Source organism: Argopecten irradians, chromosome 15 (assembly GCF_041381155.1).
Source record: "Argopecten irradians isolate NY chromosome 15, Ai_NY, whole genome shotgun sequence".
Taxonomy (NCBI): domain Eukaryota; kingdom Metazoa; phylum Mollusca; class Bivalvia; order Pectinida; family Pectinidae; genus Argopecten; species Argopecten irradians.
Window position 1 is genome coordinate 6,684,800 of NC_091148.1, and position 22,708 is coordinate 6,707,507.

Below are 22,708 nucleotides of genomic sequence, written 5' to 3' on the forward strand. Positions count from 1 at the left end.
GTCTCCGTGGCGCAATCGTTTAGCGCGTTCGGCTGTTAACCGAAAGGTTGGTGGTTCAAGCCTATCCGGGGACGGTTTTTCATATCAATTTTTAAACAAATTAAAAACGCCCGATGGTGCAACTTTAGCAATCGATGAATTATCTACTGCACATACCGAAATATTCTTCATTTCCGCAAATACCTATACACGCGACAATAGTGACGTTTGCCTCTCTTCAGGTTAAATGGAGTTTTCAAGTCCGGTCATTATCATCTAAGTTTAAAGAAGGTTATCCTACAAAACTGTGAATAAAAACTGGACTGATTTACTCTTTAACAATATTAGACTTAATAATGACATACGTTAGTAACAGAAGCTAACAGATAAAGAAATAATTATTTCTAAATGTCTGTTTATATATGCCAGTATATGGACACTATCTTTGCATGACCAGTAAATAAAAACGATGAGGCTAAAATGGAACCTTGGCTCACTTCAGCGCTAACTGTTATTTGGTATTTATATTTCCTCCAACAACAGCAAATCATAATTACAATGGAAATTTTGGCTATGTGTGTAAACATAATTTGTTTTCAAAATAATAATATAATCATCATCCCCGGGTGGGCTTGAACCATCAACCTTTCGGTTAACAGCCGAACGCGCTAACCGATTGCGCCACGGAGACCCGTCATGTGAAATGTGTAGGACTAACAGCACGAGGCACTTCTGCACTTTGGTTTTTGGCCGTATTCACTTATTGTACAAGAGGAATGGCAGTGCCGGCATAATTTACGACCCAACCCAGAAGTAGGGCAGGAGCTGATAAATCTATCAAATGCAAAACTTGCGGTCAACGCTGTTTCTGGCTAAGTGTCGAAACACTGGGTCCAATACAAATGTGATAAGCTTACCCCAGAAGAGATACACAAGAGTGATGTAAGTTACACTTATACATGCAGGCAATGTCAACCATCCACTCAGCTGGCTAAAATTGCTGTATAATCCAACCCCTCTCTCAGCATGTTAAAATATTCTTGAAGAAGAAGTAGATGATCGTCAGTATGAACATACAACCTGTATTGTTTGTGAAGAGGTGCTAGAAGATCCTGTCGTCCCTACTGCCATCCCCAGTGTATGGTTACCCCGAACACTGATGGAGCGGCGTGTATAAGCTGTAAAGGAGGAAATCAGGGTAGAAGCTGCTAACACTAATGTGTACTCATCGGATACTATACAAACGTTGCTAAGGCAAAAAAAAAAAATAAAAAATAAAAAAATATATATACATTGTATATATATAAAAATATTTCCGTTTAGGGTTACCCGACCGACCCTATTTTTTTTCTCACTTTTCTACGATAAAAAAAAAGAAGTTAAAAATCGGGATTTCGATCTCAGACTCCGGTTCCGGCCATTATTTTAGAGTGAACGACACTAAAAAAATCCCCCGACCTACCGACCCCGTTTTGTTACCAATGTAACCGTAAATGAGACTACTTTTTGGCCTAATATACCTGGTAGTAATAAGAGGCGGGCACAGGAAACCACCCAATTCGATGCAGATACCAATAACAACTACTAACGAAGTGACATCTCTTTCTCTGCCATAGCTACTACAATATAGATGTATGATTTAATGGTCATTTTTTATTGATCAATTTGTATGGGTGGGTGTGAATGTGTGTAAATGTGTATATGGTTTTGTAATGAGAACAATGTCTTTATGTCTTATTATGTATTACTATGTATGTATATGTTTATATGTTGCGATAAACTGTAAAACTTGAGCAAAACTAAAGAATCTGAATTCACCTTCCAGTCTACGCTTCCACAGCAATATGTCTGCTCATGAGACTATACAGACACAGAAACCTAAGCAAAAGAAGAAATTAGATGACAATAAAACAAAAGCCGAGACCAGCAATCAAGTAACTGCGGTACTAGAGAAGGAAAATATGTATCTCTGAACTAGAGACGTCCATGGAAGAGTTAACGAACTCAAACATTGTCCTGCGTCGATAGGTAGTCATTAGTGATGGACGTTCTGAATCTCCCTCCTCAGCACAAGCTTCTGCGTGCAGTACTAACGAAAGCACCAACAGCAGCTCCATGTCTACCCAACAGAATACTGGCCAACACATGTATGAACCACCGGATATCAATGTGAACGCACACGAGAGGGTAAACCCAAGCATGAAGAATGAGGGTGATCCTTATAGACACTACAGCCCTCTGATCAACATTGATGCCTCATGCAATATCCCTCAGGACCCAACCCAAGAGGGACTTCATCATATGGCTATCCACCTACAACATACAAGTAAACCTAGGGAATACAGCAGGCTACAGAACAGGATCACCCGAGAAAAAGGACCATAACCACACCCAGTCATGCCTGAAATTAACATTACACAACAAGGAATAGACAAACTCCTTAAAAACATCAACCCACACAAAGCAACAGGACCAGACCATATACACGGCAGACTATTAAGAGAACTTCGGGACATAACAGCACCCATACTTACCAAACTGTTCACTCACTCTAAATACAGGCACATTACCAACACATTGGAAACACGCAAACGTAAATCCCATATACAAGAAAGGCGACGGATACAACCCCACTAACTGCAGACCCATATCACATGCAAACTTATGGAACATATTATTACAAGCTCCACAATGACACATCTGGAAAACAACAACATACTATACAACTTACAACACGGCTTCAGATCCTCCAGATCATGCGAGACCTAGGATATGCAGCACGCTACAGAATGCACAGCGGTGTCACAATCTCTCCAATGCTACCTAATTGTATCGTCTAGAGCCGGTAACCAACCACTATGGAGTGTAACCGAGAATCTATTAGCCAAGCACAATTTGTTTGGGTCATCAATATACTTCACACCAACTCGTAGACCTCTCCAGTATTCCACGGCACCTTATAGACTGATACAGCCTCCCAACCACAAAATCCTACGTCGGGAGGAAAACCACCTACAATTTACCCACATATGCAGCAGGCCCCAAGAGCGAGCACGGATCCGCGTTCTTATTAAAGGGTTTGTGACACAAAAAGTGATAAGTTGTCTATAGATTGGGCCCCCTTTAAATTCACCGAAATAGCCCACTCCACGGGGATGGCAAATACACACACTGAGATACCAGGCTATACATAGGGCCATCTGGGCAGCTGACCGATATGCAAAAATTTATTGCGATAACGAGGCTGTCAGCCAGCACACGTCACTGGTTCACCGACTGGCTCACTGCTGCTGATGAGACAGACACAAATAGAGCTATACACCTAAACTTACAGTTATATCTTATCCTGTGTTTCACATGAAATAATTACAGGCTGTCATTATAAATTCAGTGTGGTGCAATGTGGTGCTTCTGGCTGCTATAACAATCACAGAAATAAAATAAGTTAAAATAAAATAAGTTTTTTAAAACAAGTTCTTTCGCTTTCTAAAGAAGAAGGGTATTCAAAATACATGGTTGTATTACATAAGTGTCAAGTCTGAGCTGACAGAAAATCATCATTTGTGTGAATGGGGTTTTATATGGAGGCATTAAATTACTTCAGGGTCAATTTAATCATGTTTGAAAAGGTGACCTATTATCTCTGACCTGATAATGGTATTAATTGTACATTTATGTTAAAATTACTCAGCTCTGTTTTTTTAGTAAACATTATACATGGAATGTGCCTGTTTCAAATGTGTATTTACTTGTAACAACTTAAGGACAATTTATCATCACCATTGTCTGCTACTTAATTACTCATACGAATGCAACAGTACACATTATTAAATAGATAATTGCTTAATATCAGTAATAGTATCTGGCTGTATAGTCCTATAAATACATTATATCGAGATGTAATGTACATAAATATTGCAACAAAAGTAATTTTTCTTTAATAATAAATATATCAATAGGTAAAATTAATAACAATATAAACAATTTACAAAGATGTTTTTTTATTGAAAACTATAGAATTGATATCATTTATCTCACGACAGCAGAACGTAGATTCCGAGTCCATAACCATTGGATCACAGAAACCGCATGAACACCTGTTGAAAATAAAAAAAATACCGGTATAACTAAATATGTATCCACAACATAAAATGGAAAAATTGACTTTTGGTAATTGAACCATGTAATTAGCTTTGTCTCAAAGTAGTAACCACTGTCATTGTCCATTCATCTGTTGTTAAGAATACAATCCTCATTTACTGAATTCTTCAATTGTTTAATGACATAGTAATAAGGTGTAATACACATTGTTGTCATTGATGTTAATTTAAAAAAAAAAGAGATTTTATTGAGATACATGTATATTTGTAATATGTATGTATGTAAAATTAGTGTAATACTTATATAAGTCGCAAGTCACTGATATAAATCATACAAATGCATTTAGGTTAATGCATTTATAATGTAATAAAAGGAGAAATTAATTGTTCTCAATGAATGATTTTAATGTAAAAAATTATGTGAGATATATTACAGATTATATTCACTTATTAAAAAGAAATTATCTGATTAATACCCATGACGGCATCCACATCTATATTTAATGCCAATAAGTTGAAATAATAATAGGTGTATTACAAACCATGCTGTGTTTGTCAACCGATCCTCTTGATTACCCTTCTTGGTTTTCTTGATCCGCATCTGAAACATCTGGCGATGTTATCCCCTTTCTCCGTAGAAAGATAATTATCAGTGTTCATCAAAGGGTCAAACTGGTATGGGATAATGTCCGGAACAAATCCCAAAGCAGGGATATCACTGTCATTGTTTTCCACTGCAGATATTTAAAAAAAAAAAAATACTAGAAGACTCTGTAGTTTTTCTCTATAAATATATAGTATCTACAGCAGACAGCAGAGCATGGTGAAACGGATGACGCGTTGGTACCACGTGACTGGCTAGCTCATTAAAGTTTTCTCAGCCGCAGCAATTTACCCTTACAGCCCTTAAAGTAGATAAACAGCTTTGCGGAGTGCTGTCAAAACGTGTGTCAGCCAACATTGATGGGGTCAAACTATCAGAAAATTTATAAAAAGGTTTTTGTGTCACGCGTTCTTATTAGGCAGTACATCATTACCCATAGCTTGTTGCACCAGCAATCTACACCACAGATCTCTTTTGTATGGAGAGGCATGCTGTACCACCACTCTCTACAGGGAGTCTAAAGTTTTAACCCCAAGGGTTACTACACATAGCAACTTATAATTGTAAGAATATAACAAGAGGCCCATGGGCCTTAACGGTCACCTGAGTTCGGATACAGAATAAAACAAAGACATATAAACACTATCTATTGGCCCGTCAGGCCCTTGAAGTCAGTCAGTGATTTCATAAATTTGACTTTTTAATCTATTTAGATTATTTGGTTCCATCAAATCTGTGAATTCAGAAGAAAGATGTTTGAAATTTTAGCCATTTTGATCACTTTTGACCCCGCTTCTCTAGCCCCTGGGCGTCGACGAGGACCAATATGGATATAATGTAAAAATGCTATTTCAGGTTAATAATTCTAACTCAGTTTGACAAATTTCCTATGAAAACTAAGAAAATAATATTCATTAATGTGTTTTTCCTATATAAATTATAGTACACTTGACCCTCTCCCCAGGGAGAAACTTTAGACCCCAGGGCCATATAACTACAATTTTTGTAAAGGACGTTAAGACCTTTCCATCTATGAAGAGTATTTGATTCTACCAGTTAAAGAATTTCAGAAGAAGATTTTTGAAGTTTTAGCCTATTTGACCCCGCCCCTAAGGCCCCTGGGGGTAATTCATGGAAAATTTGTTAAAAGGATTCAATGGCCATTTCATAGCGAAAATTCTGACAACATTTGACTAATTTCATATTACAAATGACCAAAAAATGCTCAAAAATGTGTTTTCCCTATATAAATTACAGTAAATATAGCCCCATCCCCAGGGGAAAACCTGGGACCCCAGGGTCATATAATTCACAAATTTTGTTGAGGGCCTTGAGATCTTTCTATCTATGAAGAGTATTTGACTATACCACATCTGTGAGTGGAGAATATTTTTGAAATTTTAGTCAATTTTACCCTTTTTGGCCCCTCCCACAGCCCCCTGGGGGTTGGGGGGTCATATAATTCATAATTGTGATTGGCCTTATGCCTTGGAAGGTTTGTGCAAAATTTCAATGAAATTGCTTCAGCGGGTTTGGAGAAGAAGTCGAAAATGTAATTTGTTTATCGTCGCACGACGGACGACGACGGACAAAAGGCGATTAGAATAGGTCACCATGAAAATTCGTCTCAGGTGACCTTAAAACTTCTGCTAATGCAATAACGGTACTCTTCAAGAAGGAAAACGTGTCCATTATACTACTTCAAGAGCACTGGCTTTTTGACACCCATATTCCATCGCTACTCGACATATCTGAAGATGTAATCGGAAGAGCGGCAGTACTATGGGGAAAACGTATTGACCATAGCGTGAGATCAGTTTCTGAGGACGGCAACAGGATACAGTCTATAGAAGTGAACACTGAGACGGGATCCCATCTAATGTCTGTGTCTGTCTACATGCCCCCCAAAAGTACAACCGATATGTATAATGACGGCTTTGTAGAGGCTATAGATGAGCTGTACTTGGTTGATACGAACTCGGATCATTGGTAAACTCGGCTTAATACAAAGTACTTTGCCGGTCCATCTTTTATCGTTGTTTAAAAAACCTCGAAAAATTCGAAAATCTCGGATAATATAATACGAAGTAAATTTTGGTACTGATGACAGAAATCATACATTAAATGGTCATTTGACTCCAAGTGAGATTTTTCAAAAATAATTATTTCTTAATGTCTGTTTTTTAGTGTTTCATAATGTTGCAGTATACTGAACATTATATATGCATGCACTGTAAACAAAAACAATGCGGATAAAATGGAACCTTGGCCCATTACAGCACTAATATGTTTTTCGGGCAATCTGATTAAAATACAGATCCTTATAACCACTCCGTCCAATAGAGGATCTGACAATATCCCATTAGGGGTCACGTCAAGATGACCTTTATACCACATGGACTTCAGATCAAATGCGAATTTTACACCTTGCTGCATTAATTGAAACGATATTTCGTCCCAGTATACATATACCTTTAACGTGCATTTTGGGCGAGATGACTTCTTAAACGAAAATAATTCTGACCGTTTTTCAAACTATTTCGCCCCCCCCCCGAAATTCACTGTCAAAAGTAGCAATTTGATTGGCTATTTCCAAAGTTCGCATGTGTCGTTATATTATCTAATGGGAGTCCGGCACGTCACGCACGTGCAAGAGTGAACAAGTGTTCGTGTGGACACCTGAGGTGTTTTTCATTCGAACCTTGGACGTCTTAGCGTTCGGACTCGGCAATCGTTGAAAAGAAAATTCAGGACAGCATGTCAGTTTCGTAGCACGATATCTGTTTATTATGTGGTAAATTCTATTTCAATTCCACGGTTATATAAAATGATTAAAGGCAAGGCCTTAAAGGGCGCAGCCGGATGTTTCAGTAACATTAATTATGCGATGTTAAAAAGTTCAATTTATGGAAATAACGGAGCCGAATTTTCTGTTTATTTTTAATTTATATATCTCACTCTATGTACAAAGAGCATGGTCAGATGCACAGCTTTCAGTATGGCCTTTTTCATCGATCCCATGACAATAGAATCGCCACATATCAGTCTCGCAAAACAAGGCGACTAAATTTCGCATCTTATTTTTATCTCTTCTTAAGTAACTTCTTCATGACGTGACACACCATAGTCTATAATTTTGTATTTTCTCTTTCTGTTCAGAGTTCAGTATGAAGGAAGTGGGACGACTGGTTCTTATCAGCATAATATGACCGGGTGGGATGTGCTTGCTTCATATTTCCGTTATTTGTTTGATTAAATTTACAGCCAGGGTCATGTAAAGACTGCTTCGGCTTCCCATGTATGTGTTGTGTAGTGTGTATTAAGTGCGAGGTGTGTGTTTTGGGAGACTGCGTTATGTTCGTGTTGTGTCTTCTTGTATAGTAGAAGTATTGTCGTTTATATAGTGCTATATCACTGAATTATGCAGTCGAACATTATACTGACAACGGGCGAACCAGTCGTCCCACTCGTTAATGTTTTAATACCGAGCGCTAAGCAGGAACAGAAACTACCACTTTTATAGCTTATAGTTTGTCTTGGCCAGGGGACAGAACCCAGAACCTACCTCAAACGCAAGCCAAAAGCGAGGTTGTGTCAAAGGTGTTTTTGATGGCATACTTCAGCGATATTTAAGCATTATTTTTAATATCTTTTATGGTTATGAAGTCATACACAAAAACGGAAGGACATTCTTCATGACATTCATGAATAAGTATGTCCGTCCGTTTTTTGTCTAAAACTTCATAACCCCAAAAGATATTGACAATAATGTTTATAATGTTATTCAGATAACTCAATCAGGTACTAATTAGGCATGAATTTCCGTTACTTTACTTACTTTTACAATGAAACAAATTGAGTGGTGGCGCATTGATATCTTATCCAATAATTCAGTTTGGCCAATGACTGTACCGCTTTTCAAATCCCCCGCGAAACCGTTTTATATTTATGACGTCATAATACGTGACGTACAATTCTTTCAGTCTATAGAAAAATAACCTCAAAGACCTATCCAATATAAATGGGTGTAACATATGAAATTAAATTATAACACTGTAATAAATGAAGGGCAATAGTTCAACTCTACAAGAAGAGACATCACAAATATACCAGTCTTCCAAAATACACCACATCCACAGGAAGCGGTCCTGATATGACGTTCTTCAGACGACGTACAATTATTAAACCAAAACCACTTATCTCTGTTCCTTCGATTTCGTTTTCCATGAGGAATTTGATATGAGAACAAACCTTGAGATACGATATCATCCGTTCCAGTGTAGATTCACTGGGCCTAGCATAAATGAGTGCGTCTGAGTTGATGATCGCTCTGCATGTGTGTTTCTATACATTGCGTTAGAATTGTACCTGCTGCATGATCGTAAAAGGCGACTAAATTTAGGATCTTATCTTTTCTCTTCTTCCTAACTGACTTTATCTTTCCTAATGCCTCCCTTGGCACCGCCTCACTTTTGGCCTTGAGTTGAGCGTTCGCCCCTGTGAGGAAGGCTCTGGGTTCTGTCCCCTGGCCGAGACACACCAAAGTCTATAAAAGTGGTAGTTTCTGCTCCTGCTTAGCGCTCAGCATACAGGGAGTGGGACGACTGGTTCGCCCGTTGTCAGTATAATGTGACCGGGTGGGGTGTGTTGCTTGGTGTCTTCGGCGGCATGCTTCAGTGATATAGCACTATAAAAAGGGCAACAGTTCCACTATACAAGAAGACACTACATTAATATACCACAGTCTCCCAAAACACGCACCTCGCACAACATACACGCAACACACCGCATACATGGGAGGCCGTCCTTACATGACCATAGCTGTTAATAGGACGTTAATTAATCAAACAAACAAACGCTCTGCATGTGTGTTTCTATACATTAAGATAAGGGTCAAAGAATTATTATACATTAAGATAATCACATAACAGGCAGCAAGGCTGAATGTTAATACTAAGTACACTCTTGAGTATGAAGAATGATTCCCGGTGCTTGTCCTTAGGACAGATTGATTTCCCACTCGAATGGGTGATCTTGAAAGCCTTTCATCATAGTGAGACTCACATCACCTGTGGTGTTTTGACTGTGTTGAGAAGTTCTGTTGCCACGTTCCTGTTGGAGTTTCAACAGTATTTGTTTCAGATTGCGTAGATTTCGTTTACCCTCGTTCTATCGTTTTTGAGTCGTGCACGTGCAGTGAAATTCTTCAGGTGCCTTGCCAAAATATTCTACTACATAAACCTCGAAGTTTGCAGAAGTATCTACTCACAATTCAAAACGTATACTACCCTAATATATTGCCTTTATAGAGTTGTGGTGAAAATTGGCTCGTTTTAACCTTAAGGTTCATGTAAAGGCTTTAAACAGTGATATTTTGCAAGCCTAAAACTCATTACTGTGCTGCAATTGAACAGAACTAATTATCCCCCGCCCAACGAACTCTAAAACCAGTCCGTCCGTCCGTACGAATGGTTTCCGGAGCATAACTCTAAAACCAGTAGAGATATTTCCACGAAACTTCATACACACATTGGTCTTATGGTCTAGTAGTGCCTTTTGCTATTTTAAGGTTTTCACTTTTTGTTCTTTTTCCGTTACCATGGAAACATTACTGAAAATATTATATTTTTGTACCAGGTTCGTTTCCGGAGCATAACTGGAAAACCGGTTGAGATATTTCCACGAAACTTCATAGACACATTGGTCTTATGGTCTAGTAGTGCCTTTTGCTATTCTTAGGTTTTCACTTTTTGAACTTTTTTCTGTAACCATGGAAACATTGCTGAAAATGGCAGATTTTTGTGTAAGAATCGTTTCCGGAGCACAACTTTAAAACCAGCAGAGATATTTCCATGAAACTTCATAGACACATTGTTCTTATTGTCTAGTAGTGCCTTTTGCTATTTTTAGGTTTTCATTTTTTGCACTTTTTCCGTAACCATGGAACCATGGAAACATTGCTGAAAATATCATGGTAAATGTTACTTTGCAAAACTCTGCCCATCTATGTGTATAGTTTGATATAAATGTCAAGGCTGTATACCTGATTCAACAATTGCAGCCCCGCTCTTCTTGAATTATACTCCATCTTTCTTTAGCTCAACTTCCTTTTTCCTGTTTTTTTCATACACATAAGTCTCCACAATCAAACTTACTTCAGCTTTGATATCTCCATTGGCGGGGGATCTGAATGACTATGTCCTTGTTTCATTAATTGTTGGTATATACCCTTGTGAACTGTCAGTCTTACTGTTGATATGTAATTTGTGAAGCTGCTTGTAAAATTCAGTAAAATATGAGAAAAATGTATATTTCTGGAGAAGACATAGAACTCGTGTGAATTGCATTGATGGAACCAAATAATCATGCCATCGTGTTCAGTTGTGAGTATGCCAGGTACTCCAACAGTTTGTTTGGCAAAATCGGACCAGCAAATAGCGCAGGAGCATATGGTAGTAAATGCAAATGGCTGCTATAAATGGCGGATCACAAATATCGCATATAAGAAGCCATCTCAATTGATACAAATGTTCTTATAGACACCATAAGGTACTCTGAACATGACAAGAAGACTCTTCACAAAAAATATTTCAACCGATCTGTTTGGGGCGAAAAATGTAAATTTCCGGAAAGAGCCTCAAACTCCACATTTGAACTATTTTTTTCGTAAGTAGTCTTCTTGTCTTATATATGCATACAAGTGTAAAAAACGGACACAAACCTAACAGTACACATATAATAAAGATGATCCAAACTAGTAAACAAAAGTATCCTTTGATAACTACAGAACCGTCCGTGTGCTCCCACAATAACTACACATTATTGTTTGCGTCCCGCATCACAGTGAAATCCATTATTCCTTGGTCCTTAGTGTTCCGTCAGGTCAAGGTAATCTTCATTCTTGTATTAATAACTTCCTCTTCCCCTGGATGTCGCTGTGGCAATGTAATCGCGCTGACTCATCCCTACACTGGTGTTCGGGGGAAGGGTTGACCTCTGCAATGCCAGCCACAGCATCCCCTCGCGTCCTGCGAGAAACTCCCCGTCTTTATGCTGCTAATCTCCCAGTAACTGGCCTTACAGTTACTAACACATCCCCCGGGAAATGAACCAGGTGTTAGGTAACCATATCCTCTGGACCACCTCCTACGACTCCTCTGGCCTTAGTCGATGCCCAATACGTTATGCCTTAGTAAGTTGGTGGCGGTAATATGCAGCGATCTACATTTACAACACTAGTATTTCACCAGTTCCTGTATATGTAGCTCGAACCGGCGGACCTTCATCTGTTTGTATGTGGTAAAGTGTTTATTCCCACACTCCCTGACTGGACACGCCATGGCTCCCTCATATCTTTGAACTCGTATGTCCAATCAATATCCTCTCGCTCCTCCTTTCTAACAGTTACGTCTAAAACAGTCATTATTACCTTTCAATAAAGAATACCTCAGAGGCGGAACAATGTTATTTAATCATAGTGTAAAGTTCACTGCAACGAAAATATCTTTAGTTTTATCACCCTCCCTGCCCTCATTCTTACGGGTGTCATTATCTATTCTTCCTCCTGTACACCTTCCATACTAATCTCTCCTCATCTGAAATCCAAGTGTCCTCGCCTAATGGACCAGCTGATATATCAGCTTCCGCACAATCCCCCGGTACCTTCCTTCCCAAATAGGGTTTTATATGGTCAACATGGACCGTTACTAGCCTATGATTGGGTGGTGTTCTGAATTTCATAAGAAACACTCTATAACTACCCTTTTACTTTACTTTTACCCTACTGTATCTACTAAATCGTACCTTTTGCGACCATTATCACTGTTGCTAATCCGCCGCAGTATATGAACATGGACTATCATAATCTCCAATCCCCGACAATCCCCCACCCGGACCGCCCAATGTTAACACCACTATGCAAACAGACTCAACTCTGGGCCCAGTCCCTCATTAAAAAAGTGGACAAAATGAAAGACAAATTAAGTAAACTTGATTCAATTGAGAAAGCGCTTAGTGATGTAAAGAAGGACGTCAAAACCTGAACGATAGGGTGCCGGAAGTTGAAAAAGTCAGCAATTTATTAGTAAAAATATGAAGAAAGCAGGAGTGGGGGTGATGGAAATAGGAAAGGAAGTGGAAAAGATGCTGGACTACACTGTCGAACGACTTTATGTATAGTGTATCGGATTCTGTTGTTGATATTGAATCCCGAACTCTAAGGGACACTTTGATTTTGGAGTGCTGGAAGTGTGTGACAGCACGAGTGATGTCGTCAACATGGAGTCCAGAGGCGCCGGTGATGAAGATTGTAAACAACGCATTTTGGAAATTTGTCGCAAAAACGTGGATATTCAAAAATCTTATTGTAGGATGCCCAGCGTATGTGCTATAGATCTACTGGGAAAACCCGACCCTCAAAGTGAAATTTAACGCAGTAAAACAATGTGACTTCATACGGAAAAGGGGCCCTGCAGGTAGGGCTTTAGAATTGTACCTGCTGCCCCTATTGCATGATCGTAAAAGGCGACTAAATTTAGGATCTTATCTTTTCTCTTCTTCCTACTTGACTTTATGTTTCCTAATGCCTCCCTTGGCACCGCCTCACTTTTGGCCTTGAGTTAAGCGTTCGCCCCTGTGAGGAAGGCTCTGGGTTCTGTCCCCTGGCCGAGACACACCAAAGTCTATAAAAGTGGTAGTTTCTGCTCCTGCTTAGCGCTTAGCAAACAGGGAGTGGGACGACTGGTTTGCCCGTTGTCAGTATAATGTGACCGGGTGGGGTGTGTTGCTTGGTGTCTTCGGCGGCATGCTTCAGTGATATAGCACTATAAAAAGGACAATAGTTCCACTATACAAGAAGACACAACATGAATATACCGCAGTCTCCCAAAACATGCACCTCGCACAACATACACGCAACACACCGCATACATGGGAGGCCGTCCTTACATGACCATAGCTGTTAATAGGACGTTAATTAAAGAACCGAACCGAAACCAAAATTAACGCAGTAAAACAACGTGACTTCATACGGAAAAGTTCAAAAAAGTTCAATGGAAAAGAGGAAAAAAATTGTGGCCTGTGTGTCAACAGGCACGCGACAACGACAAACGCGCGGTAATGATAAAAGATAAGCTGTGCATTGATGGTGAGTTATATAGGGGGCCCGAGCCCTCTACCGCGCACAAGCCTCCCAAGGATCCAGGTCCCTCCCATGGAAGTAGATAGGGATACACAGAGGATGGTAATCTCAGGATAATATCCTGGATGATTAATGGCGGCCTCTGTAGTAAAGTCGATGACATTGCATTTAATAACTATATTACTACATACGATATAATAATTCACAATGAATGTTGGTTAACGAAGGATTATGCTTTTGATATTGATGGGTTTTCGATAACTTGTATGCCAAGATCTTTATCAAACCATACTGAAGGTGGAGACATAGTAATCCTCATTCGAGATAAATTTAAGCGCCATGTTACTATTGATAAAATTTTGTATGACTCTATAGTATGGTTGAAGTTCGACAAAGTTTTATTTGATCACGGCAAAGATGTTTTTATTGCGGGTGTTTACATTCCACAAAATAGATCAAATTATTACGCCCTATACAATTGTGACTTATTGTTTGAATTAGAATCTTCTATAGCAGAATACTCGTCATCTGGTGATGTAATGTTGATAGGGGATTTTAACAGTAGAACTCGAAATGATGTTGATTTTATTGAAAATGATATGCTAGCAAATATTTTGCAACATAATATACAGAGTTTTTTCAATTATGAAAATGATGATAGTTTTTCAATGCGTTGTAATCCAGATAATTCTTTAAATGAATATGGCGCAAGATTGTTAAATTTATGTAAGGCCACTGGTCTAAGAATTATGAATGGAAGATCTCCTTTTTCAGATGACTACATTTTCAATTGTACACATGCTATGAGTACAATTGATTATTTTATTGTGCATCCGATACTTTTTCAATATGTGTAAAATTTCATTGTATGTAATTTTACTGAATACTCTGACCACGCCCCTCTACATGTAATGCTTAAAATTGTGTCTTCACATGAAGAGCGAGTCAGCGATGAGTCAACAGGCGTATGTAGACTAACTTATCAATGGAACTGTGATTACAAAGAACAGTGTTTAGTTGCATTACTTGAAAACATTGAAAAATTACTAGGTCAACAGTAATTGAAGGTGAACTTTCACAAGAAGCTACAAACTCTAGTGAGGACAACTTCACGCATGAGCTCCTACAAATACTACCACCTTTTACTACAAAGGTAGTCGCCTCATCACGTGACAGTGTTTCAAGGTCTTCAGACGAGTCTATTACACCTTACCCCCGAGCACGTGCACATCAGATAACCAATTACAAGTTTTGAGAGGTCGATACCTACATGCTCTGCGTATTTTCAATCGAGATAAAAGTTATGAAAATCATGAATGTTTGGTGACACGTAAGCGCGAGTATAAAAACGTGCAGGTACCAAATGTAAGCGAAATTACAGGAAGTTGGAGGGTGATATGTTGGAGCATCTAAGGAAAACCAACCTACGTTATTTTTACAAAAAGTTCTCGAGGTCAAAACCAACGTCATCAGAAGTTTCTTTGAATGACTTTTATAATCATTTTAAGGACCTAGCTTCAGGTCCTGACCAGTCAGGCTTTGATCATACAGTTTACATGATGAAATGGACCCGGTTTTTTAAGAACTTGATCGTGACATGTCTCCAGAGGAAATCATGGGAGCTATAAAACGTCTGAAACGGAATAAGGCCCATGGTATAGATGGACTTTTAAACGAATATTTCATCGTAGCCAGTGACATGCTTCTACAGTCTTTACACACTTTATCTAATAAAAATTTCAACTCTGGAAAATTCCCAGAAGATTGGTCAACTGCAGTTATGGTTCCTGTTTATGAAAAGTGCGACAAAAGTGACCCCAACAATTATGGAGGAATTAGCCTACTAAGCTGTATGGCGAAATCATTTTCTTCAGTATGGCGAAATTATTTACTATCCATGTATAAAAAGGTTTAGATATGTGTCTCCTCTAAAGGTAAATGCTCAGAATTTTTGAAAATAATCTTGGGCTCGCCCAAGGGGAAATTTTATCCCCAATTATGTTTTCGCTGTATGTAAATGATTTTGAAAATGGTTTTAAAAATAACGGTATTAAGCCATTTCTTTTTGGTGAACTAAGCTTGTTTTTATTGATGTATGCAGATGATCTTGTACTAATTGCTGAATCAGTTAAAGATTTACAAGATATAACAGTTTACCTACCTGGGTTTTGTTTTAAAATATAGTAATAAATTTAATATTTGACTAAAAAGGCTTGCTGCTCAAGTTCGAAAGGCAGTCTTTGCTTTTCTGTCAAAGTGTAAAATTAATTGAAATTGCCATACTTTAATTAATTGATACTTATGTTGGCAGGATACTATGTTATTCATCTGACGTATGGGGATTTTTGTTTGTTTGATTAATTAACGTCCTATTAACAGCTATGGTCATGTAAGGACGGCCTCCCATGTAGGCGGTGTGTTGCTTGTATGTTGTGCGAGGTAATGATAATGATACCAGATATCCATATACCCTAGTTTCCCAAAACACGCACCTCGCACAACATACACGCAAAACACCGCCTACATAGGAGACCGTCCTCACATGACCATAGCTGTTAAAAGGACGTTAATTAATCAAACAAACAAACAAAAACTTAACAGGTAAATCAAAACAGAGAACAATGGGAGAGTGGGGGTATAGGGATGGAAAGGTATGTAGTTTTTCAATCAACCTGTCTTTTTGTTCGAGGTTTAGAGGCATGCAGTAAGTCATTTATTGCATGATTTCTCGTCACTCGGGACTTATTACCCACTCGCTTCGCTCGGGTGTGATAAATCCCTTATTACTCGAAAGCCATGCATAACCTTTATTTAGTTCATGCATCAGTTCTATTGTTTACGCTACCATAGTGGGGTGACCAATGAAGCGTGGCACCAAGTGATTCCCTAGTCATGAGCTTTCCATTGTGTCGTAGGTGAAGTATGCATTTAGCAAGACGTTTATGTTTTGCTTTTGTTTTTCTAAAAAAAAAACCAATTACTTTATTCCCCAGACATGATAAACGTAGATGACTGCCAGGGTTGGGACCCTGGATTCAGCATCCGTACATAATTGTCCTCTTGCAAGAGGGCTTTCATTCAACATTCATTTCCCTATATTCTCTCTAACCTTCCAATCATTCACTTACTCTTTCTCTTTCTTTATATAATTCATTAATACATTCATTCTGTGAATCTTCCATACTCATTTATTACTTTTCTTTCATTCTTAATTCATTTGTTTGTTTGTTTGTTTGATTTATTAACGTCCTATTAACAGCTATGGTCATGTAAGGACGGCCTCCCATGTATGCGGTGTGTTGCGTGTATGTTTGTGCGAGGTGAGTGTACTGGGAGACTGCGGTATGTTCGTGTTGTGTCTTCTTGTATAGTGGAACTGTTGCCCTTTTTATAGTGCTATATCACTGAAGCATGCCGCCGAAGACACCAAGCAACACACCCCACCCGGTCACATTATACTGACAACGGGCGAACCAGTCGTCCCACTCCCTGTGTGCTGAATTCATCCTCGCATTCTGTAGCTAATTCCTAAATTTATCTAAAATATTCTGAACATAATTTATTGATACAATTTTCTTTTTCTTTGATTTTATAAACATTTCTAAATTACTTAGAAATAGGTATTGGACTTTCCTAAATATATGATCAACAGCAATTTCTATGGACCATTTGAAGGACAATAATGCGGTATTGAGAAGAACCGACAGATTATCGTTAGCTTGAAATCCCAAAATCACAACATGTGATGTCAGCATATCTTCATTAAATCCCGGAATGGTTTTAAATATATGTACAGAACAAATGTTCAGAATATTTCTGACAATACCACATTCAAAAAATAAATGTACAATATCTTCAGTTTGCGATTTGCAAAAATGACACTTGCCATTCGAATTACCAAATTTACTTATTTTTGATTCTGTATATATAATGTTGTGTATACACTTCCATTGAAATTCTTTTACTTGATTTGTTGTAACGGTATTTTGTATATTTTTCCATATTAATTCCCAATTGAACTGTTTTTGAAATTCGATTTCCCATTTTAATTTGCATACAGGATCTGCATCAGGATTTCTTTTACTCGTTATCATTTTTGGTTTCAGACTTTTGTATCCTATCGGTTTGTTATCTTTCCCTATAATATTAAGATTGGCGTTTATATTAGGATAAGCAAAATCTGTCGCCCCATCAATTCCTTTGAGAACATTCAACCGTTGTGTCGGAAAAGCGATCTTAAACTTTGCTAGTTCAGCGATACAATTTCTTTTGTCAGTTAACATGTTATATATTTCGTAATCCTCTTTAAAATCATTTCTTCGTTCATTCCATAAATCTTGTATTGTAAAAATATTGCTTTTGAGAAAAGAAAGAAAATAATATGTCTGTTTTATTATATTGGATGAAATAATTTCCAAAAATTGGCTGTTCTAGTATTTTGTTTTTGTTGAGAGTTGAGTGGCTAGATTTTTGGAAATTTGCCTATGCTTGTAGAACAGTGGAATTTTTGATGTGTCAATAGTGCGTATGTCTGATAATTTACATAGAAAATAGGTTACTCTAAATTTTTCATCCGTATAGCTTAACCAGTATTTACCTATTGCATTTCATGTCTCAATATAACTTTGCATAATTTTATACATTGTTTTTATTTGCCTTCTGAAAATGAATTTCTCTGATATTAACAATATCTATTCCCCAGTCTTCGAACCTTTTTGATGACAAATTCCTGTTGACTAAATCCCTTTTCCCATTCCATACAAATTCCCATATCAATAAATCGATTTCTTTTATATAACGTTCTGAGATACCACGTGCTTCAATTTCATAACCTATAAGTGATATTACTAAAGACTTAATAACCAAACTCTTACCATATAGTGTTAAATTTCTACTTTTCCAAACCTGCAAGCATGATTTAATTTTTTGAATTTTTTTCTTTCCATATGGAATTGTCATCGATGACGTATCCATGATGGACTCCTAATGTTTTCACACAAGTTTTCGACCAGGATATATTTGTATATATTGGATCTTTATGCTTCCATCTGCCTAAATAATATACCTGTTGTTTTATCTAAGTTAATTTTTGAACCAGAAGCTGATTTGAATATATCTAAAATATTGAATATTTCTACGATCGAATGTTCGTCCCTTACGAAGAATTGTGTGTCGTCTGCAAACATGTTAAAGATGCTCCACCGCCGACAGAGCATAAATGATATTCATCATTTGAACAATAATTGGTGTTTAATCCTGTATATTTATATCTAATTAACACAAAAAAATAATATAAAATAATTTATTTCGCCATTGGTACATGCGCAATTAGTACTTCAATCCATATAGAATATAGTGATACGGAATTTTTTCGGGATGCTTGTTTGTTTGATTTATTAACGTCCTATTAACAGCTATGGTCATGTAAGGACGGCCTCCCATGTATGCGGTGTTTTGTGTGTATGTTGTGCGAGGTGCGTGTTTTGGGAGACTGCGGTATGTTAGTGTTGTGTCTTCTTGTATAGTGGAACTGTTGCCCTTTTTATAGTGCTATATCACTGAAGCATGCCGCCGAAGACACCAAGCAACACACCCCACCCGGTCACATTATACTGACAACGGGCGAACCAGTCGTCCCACTCCCTGTATGCTGAACGCTAAGCAGGAGCAGAAACTACCACTTTTATAGACTTTGGTGTGTCTCGGCCAGGGGACAGAACCCAGAGCCTTCCTCACAGGGGCGAACGCTCAACTCAAGGCCAAAAGTGAGGCGGTGCCAAAGGGAGGCATTAGGAAAGATAAAGTCAGTTAGGAAGAAGAGAAAAGATAAGATCCTAAATTTAGTCGCCTTTTACGATCATGCAATAGGGGCAGCAGGTACAATTCTCACGCCCTACCTGCAGGGCCATCGCTTCTTGAATTCGGAAAATATTTTTCATATTGTTATGTATGACACTAAATACATGTAGTTATGAGATAAGGGAGATAACTCCTATAGTTTTTTTTATCAATACATCCTATGAAGGTCATATCATTGATTTAGGTTATAGAACTTTCTAGAATATAATCATGTATAAACAAATATGTTTGTAAACATGTTGATTTTAAGTAGAGATCTAGAATGATCTATTTCCAGAAAGTTATGTGTGTTTACTTGTTTACTGTTTTTAGTTAGATATTTCTAGAAGTAGAAGGTTCTCCAATATTCTTGAATTACGGTTTAGCTATATATACTCCAGCTGTCCAAGGCTAATCAGAACTGTAATGAGACCTGTAATAAGACATATCAAGAAGTGTACAGCGCCATATAAGATTCTATTGGGAGAGCTATTGTGACTTTATCTGTGGATTATTACAACACTTTGTGTGGATTTATTCATATTGCCTGGAACTTTACAAATCATCGGTGGACATTCAATTTCCTTGTGGATTTGTGATTATTGTGAATTTGAAGCCTGGAAGGATCAAGGATTATACCAGGACATTCGCATACAGATAAGTTACACTTTAAATCACCGTATTACTCTTGTACCACCACCAATTACTTTAGATATTGTAAACCATCTCTGTATAATATTGTATATATAATTAAATTGTGTTTTGAATTTAGCTGCTGGTTTCTCCTTTCTGTTATTCGTTAATGTAAACAATATTTTTAAGTTAAAGTAAAATTAGAAGCTCAAACTCTTCAATGGTGTAAAGTAAGTAACTTTTGCAACTGAAGAAAAAAATCATCTGCTCCTGTTTTTGATAGCGAAAAAAATACCATTTGTCAGCGGTGGAGCATCTTTAATAGTAGTAAAGTAAAGCTTGGTCTGTAACATCAATGTTAAGTTACCAGTTACCTTGTGCTGTTCTCTACACGTGGTTCAACTTGATTGAAGTCTATCACAATACCACCGGCATGTTGTCGCTGGACCAGCAAAGGGGCAGTGATATAGTGAGAGTCTTGCTAATACAGAATCCAAATACGTATCTGGCACAGTACCCTTCCAAAATGTCAGGGATACTGAGAAACTGTCACTACTTTACTAAGTAGTCGAAACTGTCTCTGACTAAAAGCCTGGAGATAACGTCTACACATGCATGCTAGCCTACATGGAGAGCGCGTTTGGACAGAATGCATGGTTGAGATCTACCCGACACGGGCTCACGCGACAGGCGAGGTGTCTCTGGTGAAAACACCCCTGTCAAATTAGGCCCGAATCACTACATTCCTCCTAACTTTATAATGAAAGGATTCCTGATGGGGAATGTGATGATTATAATCCGGTATGTATATCTCCCGAATCTAGATCAAATTTCAAGTTCCAAACCCTGCATGCTTAAGGCACTGTTAAATGGGTTCTGTTGTACTGCTAGTGTTAAATTCTACCAGAATGGCAGAACAAGAGATAAAATCTCTTAATACAACTAGAACAGTAATACAAATGTATCTCTAGGAGATACTGCATTATCAACATCCAAGGATGTTGATAATGCAGTAGCTTCTTTTGCTTGCTGGACTTTACATCCTATCCTCATACTTGTAATCCTAGAACTCAATGTCGAAAATTGATCGATCTGTCCTTAATCCTTAGGTATAACTGTCATCTTTCAGTCCACTGTCATGACTACCACAATCAGGGTGTAGATAGCCAAGGATAACCGGGGCAGCCCTATTAACCTGATGACTACTCCGATTATGACTTCAAGAAGAGCGTTGGGTCTTACTGGCATGTGTGTTCAGGCGTACTCAAGGGAACTTGCATGTTTACCACCTAAACCGTTACAGGTGTGAAGGCCTAACAAGACAATTGAATGCCCTGAAACACACAAGAAAACTGTCATGCTCACTGGAATGAGCAAGAAAACTCGAACCACTCAAGAATGAATTGATCCATGGCATGAGTGTCGAGCACGCTTTCCTTATAGAGACTCCCTTAGAGAGTTATGAGTCCCTGTACCGGCCTTGCGGTCGCTTTAAATGGCAAAATTGAACTGTTGATACCATCCAGTACCCTCCTTATTTTCCTTATCCCGCAAATATTCCTTCCCGTCAAACCGATAGGTCATTTTGTCTACTGCTAGTAAAGTGTAGTCTTATTGCTGTCAGTTGTTCGCTATAGCTGGATTGCCGTCACGGTGATCAGTCGTGCAAACTCTCCCAGTGGCTCCTTAAAGCACAACAACCATGTTGGACTACAGTGATCCATCTTGACGGTAAAAACTGTCATGTAAATCTTGCCATGTTCCTTCCAGATTACGCAGTACCTTAAATGACAAATGTATAACTGCCGCTGCTCAGGGACCTTATGGAACATGTTCCTTACTACAAGATCTGACAAGAAATGAGTTGACTCGGCCAATCCGAGACACCTCTCCCTGTCCTTAATAAAGGACACTGTAGTTTGGTGAAGTCCAGTTATCAGTCAATACTGCTGTCCATTTCAACAAAGTAAACTGGCCCTTCCTGTGTATTATTCCTGAGACTAGACTTCCTGTTGGAGAAGTTGCTTCTTTATGGACTACCTTAAAATCTCCAACATACTTCTCGGATTTCTAGAAGAAAAGGCAAGAGCCATTGATATTTAATAAGACAGAATATCTTTTGTATGCTTCTGTTTTGGAATCATCGCTTATTTTGAAGTTAATGAAATCAATTTTCGAATTAAAATAACTCGAACCAAAAAAAGCGTGATTAAACTTTATTTTCTATAGGGTTTCCTACAATCAGCTAGATGATTGTGTTTTCTTTCTTGGCAGCAAGGTTCATTATGTCCTCAATTAAACCTTTAATGTCGGCCTCTTGTGACTTGACCAGGTTTACTGACGATTCCTCTGCCCCTCTTCCCTTCTGGTTCATAGCCCTGCTTACATATTGGAAGTGCTTGATGTTATTCAGTG

General features: G+C 38.2%; 2 non-coding genes across 2 annotated transcripts; one reads left to right on the forward strand and one right to left on the reverse strand.

Moving 5' to 3' along the window:
* Trnan-guu (transfer RNA asparagine (anticodon GUU)) lies at positions 1-74 on the forward strand. Its single transcript has one exon. It is a non-coding gene; the product is annotated as a tRNA-Asn (tRNA).
* Positions 75-596: 522 nt separating this feature from the next.
* On the reverse strand, positions 597-670 carry Trnan-guu (transfer RNA asparagine (anticodon GUU)). Its single transcript has one exon. It is a non-coding gene; the product is annotated as a tRNA-Asn (tRNA).
* Positions 671-22,708: the final 22,038 nt, after the last annotated feature.